The sequence below is a fragment of the Peromyscus maniculatus genome, chromosome 20, assembly GCF_049852395.1.
Source record: "Peromyscus maniculatus bairdii isolate BWxNUB_F1_BW_parent chromosome 20, HU_Pman_BW_mat_3.1, whole genome shotgun sequence".
Classification (NCBI taxonomy): domain Eukaryota; kingdom Metazoa; phylum Chordata; class Mammalia; order Rodentia; family Cricetidae; genus Peromyscus; species Peromyscus maniculatus.
Window position 1 is genome coordinate 71,191,878 of NC_134871.1, and position 11,201 is coordinate 71,203,078.

The 11,201-nt window shown below is 55.1% G+C and overlaps 1 long non-coding RNA gene across 1 annotated transcript; it reads left to right on the forward strand.

Moving 5' to 3' along the window:
- The first annotated feature begins 5,734 nt into the window (after positions 1 to 5,734).
- LOC143269701 (uncharacterized) lies at positions 5,735 to 8,110 on the forward strand. The gene is made up of 2 exons (XR_013046276.1): positions 5,735 to 6,066; positions 6,657 to 8,110. It is a non-coding gene; the product is annotated as an uncharacterized LOC143269701 (long non-coding RNA).
- The last annotated feature ends 3,091 nt before the right edge of the window (positions 8,111 to 11,201 follow it).

Here is an 11,201-nt window from a genome sequence, read left to right on the forward strand (position 1 = left end):
GAGAAATGGGCTGAAGGTTTTAATCACAAATCTAGAATAGAGGACCTACTCCAAGTAGCTGGCCTGGGTTCAGAGTCCCCTGAGGGTCTGAGATGGTCTCTCATTGGATGTAGTGCTGTCTCTTGGGTGTGGAGAATCTTCTTCCCCTCCCTTCTCCCCGACCGTCCCTCTTTGCTGGTTACTCACACACCTACCTTCTTTAGGGGAAGTCTGGCTCAGAAACCAGCCAGCAAGGGGCCTGGGAGCTTCCAGGAGCTACAGAGCCTCTCAGCCCAGGGCCCGGCCAGGTCCAGCTCCTCCTTATCCAGGGATGTCCTCTTCTTACCAGCTGTCCCCCTCCCCCAGGTCTGGCACAACCTTCTTGAGCACAGAGAGGAGTATGTCTGTAAAAAATGAAGGGACTCAGCCCCTGTGCAGACCCGAGGCAGACAGTAGTCTTGATGGGGCAGGCTGGCTGAGCCACATCAGCTGCCCTGGGCCCCTGCCCTGGGCCCCTGCCCGGTTCCCACTCATGGACACTTCTGGTTTGCTTGGACACAAAACTCTGCGGCGGGGTCATGAGTCCATCCTGATCCTGGATTCCAGGACCCGCTGTACGTGACTGGGTCCCCAGGACAGTGTTCGCCCCACTTCTGCCGCTGCCGTCTGTGTTCCCCACTCAGCAGCCTGGTGTGGCTGGTGTGGCTGCCCTGGCCTCCCATCCTCTTTCCTTGGCCTGGTATCTGAATGGCATGTGGTCAGCCCCTAGTGCTCCTAGGGGGCAGTCGCTGGCATCTGGGCTCGGCATGGCCTCAATGCACTCTCATTCCTCCCCACGGCCTCCATTTAAAGTGCACACCGACTTCGCCATCCTCGCTACAGAGGGTGGGGTAATGTGCCTGGTCTCGGGGTACTGGCTGTCCTTGGTGACTTTGGATGCCGTGGGAAGGGTCAGAGACAAATGCTGGAGCTGGTTTCTGTCTCCCTATTGTTGACCCCAGTCAGGTCTGTTTGTTCTTAATGCTCACTTCAGTCCGTCACTTCTTTCTGACTCTGGCAGGTTCTTGGTAAGCCCTCGAACCCCGACAGGTCAGTTTGTTGTCCCTGGCTGGCAATGAGGGGCTTGTCTCTGGGGCTTTCCTTGGGGGGGGGTGCTCTTGCCTCTTTAGAATGATGGCTATGGGCCTGGGACACGGGGACCACCTGCTGCCTCTCCTCAGCCCCGTCCTCTCCTTGGGTACCCGTCTGTAGAGGTGTCTTTGTCCGTCACAGTGTGATCGCCAAACAGGAACAGCAGCAAAAAAGCCCAAAATAAACAAACTCTGTAGTCCGCTCCACCCTACCTCCCTGGTCCTCCCCTGAAGACCTGCCTCTCCACCCCAGGGTGGGCACCCCTCAGGCCTGTCTGATCAGGCTGCCTTTGGCCAGAGGCTTTCCCTCTCAGCCAGGGAGGGCATCTATCTGCCTTTGCCGAGCTCAGACAGGACCCTTTCCCAGGCTTGTGAGGAGCCAGGGCTCTAGGGACAGAATGCCCATTGAAGCAGGAAGCCTGTGGGAGTGAGGGCAGGAGATGTGGATATTCAGTCCTGTCAGAGACTGCCTGGGTCCTTCCTGGATCCTCTCCAGAAATGCACGCATCTGGGCAATGCCAGCTGGGAAGGATGTGAGAACACGCTGTGGACTTCCGGGACTCTGGAGACCTACCCTTTCATCCTCTAGGCCTCCCTTTATCACTCAGTCCCTGTGACCTCTGACCTCTCCCCCTAACTCTTGCCTACTTCTCCTCTGTGCTGGCTCTCCCTGGCCTTCCTTGGCCTGTCCTCACAGTTAGGGAGGAGAGGCATCTGGCTGGATGGTCTTATGGGAATGGCATTCATCTCTGTGTCATAGTTTCAGTCTCTTTTCTCTGCCTTGCTCTCTTCGGGACGGCCCGAGGCAGATCCAAGGACTGGCAACCTCTCACTGCCCACTGGGTGAACATTGCCAGGAGTACTGGCCAGCCTGGGACTCAGCATCCGGGAGTCAGGGGACGGTCAGGAAAGAGAGAATGTCACAGCCCTGCTTTAGGGCAGGGTGGGAAGGCCTGTCTTCATGTTGGTTCCTTCAAAAGTGTTCCCAAGCTGTTCGTGACAGAGGGCACTACCTGCTGAGTGCCTATTCCCTCCCTCCGGGTCTTCCCTGGGAGCAGAGCTGACCTGAGGCCTCAGGGGAGGCAGGGAATGTGGGAGCGTGGCCTTCTGGCCTCTGAGCATGGGTGGCTGTGAGATAGGCATTTCTGAGGATTCCAGAGTGGGGACCAGGGAGTGGAGTGTGGCTTTGGGAAGGACGCAGGGCACAGAAAGGGTGGAGAGAGAGGCCCCTTCTGTGTGCCAGTCAAGGAAGTCTGGGCCACCTTCCGGGAGGAGCCCGAGGCCTGGAGGAAGAGGAACTGTGGAGGCGGAGGAGAGGGAAGGCGCTCCACACACAAGCTGGGAGGTGCAAACCTGTGTGGGATGGTGACCGTGGTGACAAGAGCTGGTATTACTGGAGTGCCGTAGGTGCTGTGGAGCTCAGAGGAACCATGACTTCCTCAGGAATCCACAGAGGCTGCAATCCAGGCATTTCACTGCTGGGCCAAAGTCCTTTGGTGGCTGGCTCCCTGTGCAGTCCCTCCACTTCCCAGATCTTCGGAGTTTCCTCCCCTTGGCAGCCCCACCCTGGGTGGCCACACCTGGACGGTGGAGAGGGGCCACGTTCTGTGTGGGACATCTCAGATGTGAAACATTGACATCACACACAGTTTGACTGGACAGTGTTCATTTGCAAAGAGCCCCGGAGATGAGTCAGGATGCTGCAGGTCCCTGGAGGCTGCTGCAGATCCCTGGAGGCTGCTGCAGATCCCTGGAGGCTGCTGCAGATCCCTGGAGGATGCTGCAGATCCCTGGAGGCTGCTGCAGATCCCTGGAGGCTGCTGCAGATCCCTGAAGGATGCTGCAGATCCCTGGAGGATGCTGCAGATCCCTGGAGGCTGTATCCTCATCCAAGATGGGCACGAGGGTAACAAGACAGGCTGCTGGGTGGGTGCTATGGGACCGTGGCCCAGAGTTGGGACATCTGACTTCTGGGGCTCTGCCACTTAGCAGCTGTGTGATTTATCAAATGCTTGGTCTCTAGATTCATAAAATGAGGTTATACCGAATGGTGGCTGTTTTTGTTTTAGTTTTTAATCCCCCCCCCCCCGCCCCCAGTTTGGTTCAGTAAGGTCTCCCTAGCCAGTTGTCAACACCCCTTGCTCTGCCAGGCTCTCAGCCAGGGAACCCTGGGGAGGGCAGGCATGCCTGACTGTGTAATGAGGACAGGCCTCAAGGCTGGAGGAGGCCGCAAGGCTAATTGAGCTCTGCCGTCCTCAGCCCACTTAACCCAATTTGTAGTGATTTGTTGTTGGCTGTTGACACATTTGTGTCTGCCTTTCGGCTGAGCCGAGTTCTGAGCGCACAGGGATGGTGAGGGCTCCGGTCCCTGGATGCCGCACTTCTTCGCAGGGAATCTGGCACGCAGTAGGTCTTGGTGGTAGCTTTTTCTGAGTGAAAGGTCATCTTGTACACAGAGCGTTTGCTCTGTCTCCCGGGGTAGAGGGTTTATCACCAAGAGCTGTGGGATAGCTTGAGCCGCAGACCCCGAGTGGTCTGTGGAGAGTCAGCGGACGGATACCTGTGGCAAGAGGGTCGGCTGTGGGCTTCGCTTTGCAGGATCTGGTTGTCTGCTTGCCTGGGCTGAGTTGGATAACTCTCGTGTTGACATAGGTTCCTTGTCCTGGGGTCTCATGCAGGCCGCCAGCAGCCAGCTCCCAGAGGCCTGAACTGTACTGAGTTCTAAACACCCTACTCCTTGTATTTCCCATTCAGTGTCTGGGAGACCTTGACACCTTGTTGCTGTGGGATGTTCTGTAGGTCCTGTGGGAGCCCATTCTCAGGTTCTTTGTGGCGTTACCCAGCAGGTCCGTATAGAGGATGATTAGGACCATGGGCCTGAGTGCAGGTGTTTGAGATGGTCTGCACTTGGCTGTGCTGGGGGATGGTCTGTATGCTCTGATTGGTTAATAAATAAAACCTGATCGGCCGTGGCTAGGCAGGAAAGATAGGTGGGACTAACAGAGAGGAGATATAAAAGGACAGAAAGACAGAAGGAGACGCTGCAGCCGCCGCAATGACCAGAGAGGCTGCAGCCGCTGCCATGACCAGCAGCATGTGAAGACGCCAGTAAGCCACCAGCCACATGGCAAGGTATAGATGTATGGAAATGGATCAATTTAAGATAAAAGCACAGTTAGCAAGATAAGGACAGTTAGCAGGAAGCCTGCCACGGCCATGCGGTTTGAAAGCAATATAAGTGTCTGTGTTTACTTAGTTGGGTCTGAGCGGCTGTGGGACTGGCGGGTGACAGAGGTTTGTCCTGACTGTGGGCGAAGCGAAAAAAATCAAGCTACACCTTGTCATTGTCAAAATCTTGGAGGCTGGCCGGGTATCGTGGTGCATGCCTTTAATCCAAGCACCCAGGAGGATCTCTGAATTTGAGGCCAGCCAGGGCTACATAGCAAGATCCAGGCCAGATAAGGTTACATAGTGAGATCCTGTCTCAATAAATAAGAAAGTTAGTTTAAAAAAAGAAAAGAAAAGCTTGATGGTTGAGAAGGATGTGGCAGAGCAGCCCCCACATTCATTTACTCCAAGACTCTTGAGGAATGAGGGATAAGAGACTCAGTTAGAAATAGAGGGGAGAGAAACAGAGAGAAAACACAGGACAGACTTGGGTGGGCCTGGATCCTTATCCACCGGCCTAGAACTTTATTCCAAAGGTCTATTTATAACAATGCCAAGGGGTGGAACAGAAGACCTCCCCCTTGCTAGTTACAGTCAAGTGTAAACTCTTCCAAACACCTGGTACCCAGACCCGTGGTCCAATCAACCTCCCATGCAGTCCTGCTGGGTACAGCCACAAGGAAACCCAGTGGGCTCCAACAGAAGGGGAGGGGAGGGTGTCCTTGCAAGCTTCCCCAGGAAGCCTCGATAGGTCCAGAGTGTAGAGAAATGCATACTCAGGGCAGGGCACGGACAAGTCGGAGTGCCCAGGCTCTTCCTTTTTGCAGACAGCACCCAGCACGGAACATTTAGCTTTCCCTGGTCCAGGCTTCAGCTGCCCAGCCTTCCCTCGGGAAAACCAGCCCGTGGCCAGCACTGTGGGTGATGGGCTCATGCCAGAGGTCTCTCGGGCACAGTTTTCAGGCCTGCCTCTGCGTGGAGAGGAGCAGGAAGAAGGATTGCACAAGGGGAACTGGCAGAGGGCCCCTGCTTCCGCTTATTCTTGATGCCTTCCAGGAAGGGATGAGGGGCACAGCCGGGGCAGCCTGGCTCCCCAGCAGCATCCTTTCATCTGCTTGCCAGCTGGGAGGAAATGACAGTCCCAGGGACAGTGTTCCTGGTGTCTACTGTGTGCTGCCCACTCTGTCCAGCTCACCTCCAGCCCCGAGGACGGCTCCTGCAGGCCACACACACACACACACACACACACACACACACACACACACACACACACACACACACACACACACACGAGCTCAGCACCTGCTCCTCCTTGCCTCCTTGAGCCTGCACACTGGCTTTCAGCTTGTGCTGTCTGTTCCTTCCTGCAGGGAGTCCTCCCAGAGAGTCCTCTCCCTTGTCCTCTGACTGAGAGCTCTCTCTCCCTGAGCCCTCACTACGGCAGGCAGGCAGGGGTGTTTCTTTGGCTATGGTTCTGTATCTGTAGGTAGAGTAGGCGAGCCGCTGTTGGTGGGCATCAGTTTCTGTGACTCTTAGGGAATGATCCCCCCTCCTTGCCCTCATCTTAGGGTCTGGGGACCCCATTTCCCCTCTCCAAACACCTCTGGAGTCTGGACCACTGGAGAAAGCAGCATCTCACCTTCCCTTGCTCTTTCTTTGGTCACCTACTCAGGAAATGCTTTTGTGGTTACCTCCTCCGTGCAAGCCCTGTGCCAAGCAGTGGGATAAGACAAGTCAGGCAGAGCTTGTGGGTGATGATGCACCCCAACTCCCACGACCCCCGAGACCAGTACTCCCTGAGTACCAGAACCCCTTTCTATCCAGCTGCCAGCCACCCCTGCCTGGCTGGTTCCAGCCTCCTCGCTGCTCCCTCCCCTTCACTGCCCACAGCTGTTTAGGAGCTGCCCCCTCCCTGGGGCTGCTTTCAGAGAGGAACAAAGAGTCGTTGGCAGGTGGACAGCTGACAAAGGAGACTGGGGGAGTGGTGGGGCATGTCGGAGATGCTTATTTGTAAGCCCGGCTCTCTCCCCGAAGCTCTGGAGACTGCCTTTATCTGGCCTGATAATAGACCGAAACCATGTTCTACTCCCTGTGGAGAGATCTGTGCACCTGCCAGGTGGCAGCAGCCTAGAGTGACACTAGGCACTGCTCCAGCTGACGCTGAGCTGGCCAGATCTGGTAAAGAGCAGCCAGGCGGGGAGCCACCAGGCTCCAGGTCGCTCACACTCATGCCGTAGTCCTCAGTGCCCGTGTAGGAGGCTTGCAGATGTCTGGAAACTGAAGCCTCAGTTCCAGCTACTGGGTCTCTGTGTTCCCAGCACTGACATGGCCAAGGGGCTTCATGGGTGACCTCAAGCATTTATAACATCTGCTTTGCAGGACCTTGTGGCTGCTAGCCATCTGTATGGTCTCCTCCCTGTCCTCCAGTGTCTTCTCCGCAGCAACTGTTGGGGATCCCCCTGACAGACAGAAATGTGGGAATCTCCACAGTAGCTGGTATGTGAAATGCTATCCTGGGTATGGCCTGTTTACTTGCCCCACAGAGAAGGTAGGAGTCCTTCCTTGTGTTCCATAATTCACATGAAAGTGTTCGGGCATGCCATCTCTTCTGGGCAGGCCCAGCACATCTGCATTCCCATTTTGTAGAGGACTGGGTTTACCCCTAGATCTTCTGCCTCCTAGTTCAGCCCTCCACTCATGTTTGGGGGGCCTAGTCACCCAAAGCTCTGAGTTTTTAGAGGGAGTCAGGAGGTTGGGATAAGATATTAGCTTGGCATGGGCTGAGGAGAGGTACCAGAGGGTCCGGGGATGATGTAGGCAAGAGAGGGCGTGGCAATGGGTGCAGCTGGGCTCCAGAAATGTCCTGTGAGACTGGCCAGCCGGAATCTGATAGCCTCAGCTCTTCTCTGAAGCGCCTTCGGCTGTGTTCAGAGAGGACGAACACACCGAGTGGGCTGGGATCTAATGACTGTTTTCAGTGGGCTCTTCCTCCACCTGGGGTCCATCTTGTCAGGCCATCGCTCCGCGGTCTGTACTTACTCATGTAATAGTAGCTCAGGCTGGGCCTCCTCCACCTGCTGGCCCCAGGGCCCTACAAAGGGGTGGAAGCAGATGAGGAAAACAGGAACACACAGGAGCAACATCCCCACTCTGACAGATCTCTACAGCGTGTGCTTGCACAGGGGACAGCCGCAGACACACACACACACACACACACACACACACACACACACACACACACACACACTCTCACGGTCCTTAGCCCAGGTCTGCATGGGCCTGTCGAGTCTCTGAGGTCCCTCACCTCCTCTCTGTAGACTGTTCCCCTTCCAGGCTTAGGAAGCTGAAGATTGAAGGCAGCTTGTGTGTGAGGCATTCCCAAAGCTTTCTACACCCCTGTGACCATCCACAGGGTGGAGGCCGTTTTCACTTGGCCATTGAAGAAGCTGAGGAGCTACACTGGAAACCACATGCCCAAGTTTAGACAACCTTGTAGACAGAAGAACAGCATCCCTACTCCCCACCCCATCCAGAGACGTCTTCATCCTGGTCAGGGCAAAGGGATTTCATAGATAGAAGAGTTGGGGAGATTAGCCTGGATTACCTGGGTGGATCCAGCATTGTTTCCTGAGCCCTTGAAATGTAGAAGAAGGAGGCAGAAGAGACCAATATGATGAAGAGCTGCTCTGAAGCCAGGGGAGCTGAGGGTTGTGGCTGGCAGGAAAGAGCCTCGTTCTCCTGACATCCGGACTTTAGCCCATGGAGACCCGTTGCAGGGTCTGTAGAAATGAATAGAATTTATGTAAAATAATAAATAGGGCATGTGCAAAGTCTGGAAACTCGTGATGGTTTAACAAAGGCATCGGGAATGAATGTCCCCAGAACTTGTAAGTGGCAGAGCAAGAAATTGACCCGAGGACTCCATCAGTCAGTTTTGCTAGTCCTGTCTGTCTGTCCTCCCTGCAGTCCACAGGGGACAGAGAAGCTCCATGGGAGAAGAGGACAGGGAGTGGACCAAACTGGGCTAGAGCTCCTCTGACCATGGAGGTCAGGAGGCCTGGACACCTTGGGATAGGGCATGTGGGAGCCTCCCCTTGGACTCTGTGTGTGTGTGGTGTATGTGTGTGTATGCATGGTGTATGTATGTGCATGGTGTGTATGTATGTGTGTGTGCATGAGGTTTTTTTTGTGTGTGCATGGTGTGTGTGTGTGTGTGTGTGTGTGTGTGTGCATGGTGTGTATGTGTGTGCATGTTCAGGACAAGGGGGTGCCTGTGCATTGGGGTGCCTGGTTGTGGGAGGATCTTAGGGCCCCTCTGGTCGCACAGGGGTCTTCAGATTCTGGATACTTCTTGGACAATGTGTCTAGTTAGCTCATGTGTGAGAGTGCAAATGTGCCTTCACGTGTGTGCCTATGTGAGTGTGCCCTCTCACACTCCTTGTGTGTGCAAAGGCACGTGCCCTAGAGTGTGAACACCATTTCTCACATCCCCATAGGAACGTGTGCCTCGCATGCCTGTGTGTGTGTGTGAACGTGTGTGCCTGCTCTCACCTGTGTGAACATGAGTGTGGGTGCCAGGCTCGTCGTACTCTGGATGCATTTCTGCCCACGTTCCTTTATGGGTAAGTGTGTCACTGTGTCAGCTACAGGGCACCCCTGTGTGTAAACATGCGTGTGTCTACTGATACCTTGTTAGGCAATTGTGTGTGACCATGTGTGCATGTGAATGTGCAAACATTTAAGTTCCCATGTCTGAATGTGTAGAGATACAAGTGTGTCTTTATACCTCTATAGGGGTGGGAGGGTGGAAGTCCATTCACACTTCTGCTTGTGAGTGCTTGCGTGTGCACCTCTGTGTGTGTGTGCGTGTGCATGTGTGTGTGTGGGCTCCCTGTATCCAGTGCTGTCCCTCCCCCCAGACGGCATTGCCTCACCCTGTGACACAGCCACTAATGACTGTTTGCCATTGTCTGAGCACGGTGGCATCACCTGCCCTAATGACAGTCTCCCTGTCTAATGACCTGGCTCCTGCCCCATCATTTGGGAGCCACAGGGCCACTGGCCTGGTGGCCATAGAGATGTTGACGAGCTCAACACATTTCCTGTTGGGGTTTTGTGGGGGTGGGGGTAGCACCGATCTCGCCCTTCTCCCGAAGCCTCCAAGGTGCTTGCACGGCCAGGATTTCAGCTGGGAGGTGGCCTGCCTAGGCGGGAAGCCCTGGGTGTGGGCCCTGCCTTCTCTCTGGACAGGGATGGGCTGATGATGCTCTCAGTTGCCCCTCCCCCCAAGGTGCCCCGGACCTTACAAGGAAATCTGACCTTCCTCAGTCACCAGAGACAGTGCCTGTCAACAGGAACTGAGCAGGCCCCTCTGGGCCCAAGATGCTCTGGTCTGGGGCAGCCTCTGAGGAGCAATGGAGTCTGGAACTGCCAGGAAGTTCTTGGGGCCCTGGGCAAGTCCCCCTGTACGAAGGCGTCACTAACCCTCCTCATAATATTTCTGTTATGACTGAAATTATGTTAAAATGGCCTCTGGATTCTGAAGGAGGAGCCAGGAGGGCTTGCTGTCCCTTTGGTGAACTATGACCTCCTGTTTGTGCTCTCACAGCTTTGAACCGATCCCATCTTCTTCATATCTCTCCTTCCGGGTCTGCTGCCTCCCACTTGAAGTTCGGTTGGATGGGCAGAGGAGCCCGGAACCCAGCCTGGCTCACAGGGCTTCACTAAAAGTTTTCACAGTTCAGGGGATGCACGTCTGGAAGCAGATGTGGACCCTGAAGTGAGCGGCAAACTCATCTTACATCTCTTCAGAGCCCCTTGGGTTTTAACGCCCTGTAAAGGCCTCTGGTGCTCTAGCTGGGAAGAGGGAGACGTGTGATCAGAGCCTGTGTCGGAGGGGCAGCCTGGGTGACTTTCTCTTCCCATCCTCAGCTGTGGCCTTGTCTCCCCACTTAGGAGGTTTATTAAGGGAGGAGTGAATGCATTAGCTGTCTCACTGGCTGACTCAGTGTCCTTGTCCTGGTGGAGACACTCACTCCCTTGAGCCGAATCTCGTCGGCGTGACCTGCGACAGGATTTATCAGATGGTTGTCTGTGGTTTGCTGGAGGGTCACGAGGACTGTGAATTCATTACAAAGCACGGGTTCACGACAACACGTACGTGTTGGACTCCGTGTAAAATATATTTTGTCAGCCGGGCGGTGGTGGCGCACGCCTTTAATCCCAGCACTCGGGAGGCAGAGCCAGGCGGATCTCTGTGAGTTCGAGGCCAGCCTGGGCTACCAAGTGAGTTCCAGGAAAGGCGCAAAGCTACACAGAGAAACCCTGTCTCAAAAAACCAAATATATATATATATATATATATATATATATATATATATATATATATATATTGTCCTGTGGGCTGAGATTTGATAACTGGTGACAGATAATTTGCCCTTTGGGGGCAGGACCAGGACAATGGGGGCTTCCCTCCAGAGCCTCTGGGAAGCCGGTACCAAGGGCCCATGTGTTCTGCCCTGGTATAGCTCCTCCCCCAGGGGCAAATCCTTTCCTACCCCCGCTCTTGGAAGCCTCTTTTCTCATCTCCTGGAGAATGTCTGGTTTGGCATTAAGGCGCAGCTTAAGAGTAAAGTGCAGTGCTGGATGGGCGGGGACCATGGAGGGCCTTCCAGGTACACCTGCCCCATGGACGCGTGACTGGACCAGGGACCCTGCTCCTTCTCCTTCAGCTGGGAGCCCTAGCCAGCCTGGCTCATGGGTGGAGCGAGAGGATCAGAAAACGCTTTTTATAAAGGCCGATCCGCGGGCCTGGGGTGTTGGCTCTGTGTGTGAGAGAGCTGTCAGTCAGGAAGCCCCACAGCCCTCACCTGCAGCCCATCACTGGCCCCCAGTGAGGTCCATGTCAGGGTAGGCTGGGGGCTGG